Below are 3975 nucleotides of genomic sequence, written 5' to 3'. Positions count from 1 at the left end.
GGTTCCAAAGGACGCTTTGAAGCCAGGCAGGGATCCATTCCCATGTCCATTGGGTCCATTGTGTCAGTAAAGAGGAAACAAATGGGAAACCCCCAGTCCAAATTTCCAAAGAGCACCCCCTTGGGGTGCCTCCTAGCCAATTTAAAAACCTTACAGCTTGAACAAGACCTTAGGAGAAAGCGGTTAATTTTCCTTTCCACTGTGGCGTGGCCCCGATACAAACTAGACATTCAGTCTCAGTGGCCACCAGAGGGCACCCTAGATCGCAATGTTCTGATCGACCTCAGCAATTTCTGCCAGAGGTTAGGCAAGTGGTCTGAAATTACGTACATACAAGGCTTTTGGGCCTTACGCTCTCGTCCCGACCTGTGTAGCCGATGCTCTTTGGCCCAAGTTATGCTAGCCAAGGACGCCGGCCCACAGGAACCCGAAAAAGAGGAGTCTTCATTCCTTTCTGTTCAGCCGGAGGATCTAGGCTTTCCCTCACTTCCGCCCTATACTTCTCCTCCCTCCGCTTGGACTCCTCCTTCCTTTTCCTTACCTACTAGTAATCCACTCAGTCCCGTGCCTCCTTCCGGGCCCCCAACTGGCTGTCTTGAGTCCCCTGTCTCTGCCCACACCCTCCTACAGTGTTAGCACCTTTGCGAGAGGTGGCTGGGGCGGAGGGGGTAGTCAGAGTACATGTCCCTTTTTCATTGGCCCATCTTTCCAAAATTGAGAAGCGTTTAGGGGATTTCTCAGCTAATCCCACCATCTACATAAAGGAATTTAGATACCTTTGTCAGGCCTATGACTTAACTTGGCATGACCTCCAGGTTATCCTAACCTCCACCCTAAACCCTGAGGAGCAAGAGCGCATCCTAGCGGCCGCCAGGCAGCACGCCAACCAACTACATTTAACTGATGCCGCCATCCCACTAGGGGAGCAAGCAGTCCCCTCGGCAGACCCAGACTGGAACTATCAAGCAAACCAGCCTGGGCGCCGTAGGCGAGACATAATGGTTCAGTGTTTGTTGGCTGGTATGTAAACAGCCTCAAACAAAACTGTAAATTTTAACAAATTAAAAGAAATTATTCAAAATCCAGAAGAAAATCCAGCCGCATTCTTAAATAGGCTGACTGAGGTTCTAACCCAATATACCCGGTTAGATCCGGCCTCCCCTACAGGGGCCACCATTTTGGCGTCTTATTTCATTTCTCAATCAGCTCCTGACATTCGTAAGAAACTTCAGAAGGTAGAGGATGGTCCTCAGGCACCAATACAAGACCTGGTTAAATTAGCCTTTAAGGTCTATAACTCCAGAGAGGAGACGGCTGAGGCAGTGCGACAGGCACGCCTCAAACAGAAGGCCCAGCTCCTAGCAGCGGCTTTACGGCCCAGTTGTAACCCCAGACCAGAGAGCACATACTCCGCAGACTCCAAGGCCACGAAAGGAGCCTGCTATAAGTGCGGCAAGGCGGGACACTATGCCAACAGGTGTCCGCAAGGTCCCCGAGCCCCAACGCAGCCTTGCCATAAGTGCAAGGCGTCAGGACATTGGGCCAATGAATGTCCTAAGCCTCGTCCACCAGCAACCCCCTGCCCTGCTTGCCAGCAGGGAGGACACTGGAAGTCTGATTGCCCCACCCTGAGAACAGGTGCTGCGTCTCCACGTGACCCCCTTTCCCAGGATCCTGGGAGCGCCTTCCAGCTCCTACATCTGGACGACGACGACAACTGAAGGTGCCGAGACTCGGGGAACCCCATCACCCTCGCCGAGCCGCGGGTAACTCTCTTGGTAGCGGGTAAGACAATTGATTTTTTAATAGATAGCGGGGCTACCTATTCTGTTTTGCCGTCCTTCTCTGGACCTAGCCTTCCATCTGATATCTCTGTAGTAGGAGTAGACGGAAAGCCATCCACCCCACGAAAAACTCCACTCCTTAATTGCTGCCTGGCCAACAACTACTTTGCGCACTCGTTCCTCATTATACCCTCATGCCCTACCCCCTTACTAGGCCGAGACATCCTGAGCACCTTAAAGGCCTCCATATACATTCCCACCAACTCATCCACTCCCCTTCAACCCCCTCATGACCTGTTGCTCATGCTTTGTGCAAGTGCACAGGCTCCTCCTATGTCGCCCCCACCCCCCATCTTCCCTATTTCTGTACACCCTCAAGTGTGGGACACTTCCACCCCGGTCATAGCTGCTCACCACCCACCAGTTCTCGTCAAGCTCAAAGATCCCACTCGTTTCCCAAACCGCCCCCAATTCTCTCTCTCTCCAACACATCTACAAGGTTTAAAGCCAATTATCACGCGACTACTTAGCCAACATATTCTTGTCCGCACAGATTCCCCCTGTAACACTCCAATACTTCCAGTTAAAAAGGCAGATGGAACATATAGGTTAGTACAGGATCTTCGGCTAGTCAATGAAGCCACCCGTCCCACGCACCCTGTAGTTCCCAACCCTTACACCCTTCTGTCCCATATCCCCACCAATTCTACTTATTTTACTGTGCTAGACCTTAAGGATGCTTTCTTTACCATACCCCTACACACAGACTGCCAGTTCCTTTTTGCTTTCACATGGGAGGACCCAGACACACATACCTCCACTCAACTGACGTGGACAGTCCTCCCACAAGGGTTCCGGGACAGCCCCCATTTCTTTGGTCAGGCCTTAGCAAAAGACCTTGCCTCCTGCCCTCTCACTAATAGCAAAGTTCTGCAGTATGTAGATGATCTCCTAATCTGTAGCCCTACCAAACAAGACTCTCTTCTAGAAGCTATTACAAAATCCAACAGCCAAACTAGCTACAGGTGACTGGATCTATACTGATAACAAACTAGTTATTCCTGAAACACAACTCCATACCATTCTAACAGACATACATAATTCTTTACATATAGGACCCAAAGCCTTATATGATTTCCTAAATCCCCTCCTCCACTGTCCAACACTACAAAAACACTTACTTACAATCAACCAGCAGTGCTCTACCTGTCTAAGGGCAAATCCTCAAGGCGCATTGCGTAATCCCCATCCCAGCCATCAACTCAGAGGACACCAACCAGGTGAAGATTGGCAAATTGATTTTACACATATGCCAAGACATAAAAAATTCAAATACCTCTTAACCCTTGTGGACACCTTTTCCGGGTGGATCGAGGCCTATCCTACCACAGGAGAAACCGCTAACATTGTTGCCTCTATACTCACTGAACATATTATTCCTAGGTTTGGCCTCCCGGTCACTCTTCAATCTGACAATGGTCCAGCATTCATCTCTAAGGTAGTCCAACAGGTGGCAGCCCTCCTACACATCACCTGGAAACTCCACATCCCTTATAGGCCTCAGTCTTCTGGTAAGGTAGAAAAGGCTAATGGACTCATCAAACAGCAGCTCACCAAACTCTCAATCGAAACCCGGCAGTCGTGGGTAACTCCTTCCCTTAGCCCTGACCCGGCTGCGGGCAGCACCTCGAAGCCCAACAGGCCTCAGTCCGTTCGAATTAGTCTACGGACGGCCCCTAACCCTCCAACAAATACCTTCCCTGCCAGCCCCTTTGGCGAACTACCTCCCATATCTCACTCTTCTCAGACAACTCCTAAGACAACACGCTGAGTTAGCACACCCTCCTCCAACAGATGCCTACAACCCACATCTCTCCCTCAGTCCTGGGGACCAAGTATACATAAAAGATATCCAAGCCAAAGACTTACAGCCCAGGTGGAAAGGCCCATACATTGTCCTCCTGTCTACACATACAGCAGCAAAACTCCTAGGACACACGCATTGGATTCGTATTTCCCAGCTAAAAAGGGCCCCCACTGGGAACAATCAGTGGACATCAGTTCAACTTTCCCCCACTCGCCTCAAACTTACAAAACTTTCTTAACTAGTTCATGCTCCCTGACCCCTGGCGCTTAGCTCGCTTTCTCACCATCCTCTACATAAACCTATCAGACTTTCAATACATAACCC

This window comes from Rhinopithecus roxellana, chromosome 13 (genome assembly GCF_007565055.1).
Source record: "Rhinopithecus roxellana isolate Shanxi Qingling chromosome 13, ASM756505v1, whole genome shotgun sequence".
Classification (NCBI taxonomy): Eukaryota; Metazoa; Chordata; class Mammalia; order Primates; family Cercopithecidae; genus Rhinopithecus; species Rhinopithecus roxellana.
This window is presented reverse-complemented; position numbering follows the sequence as displayed.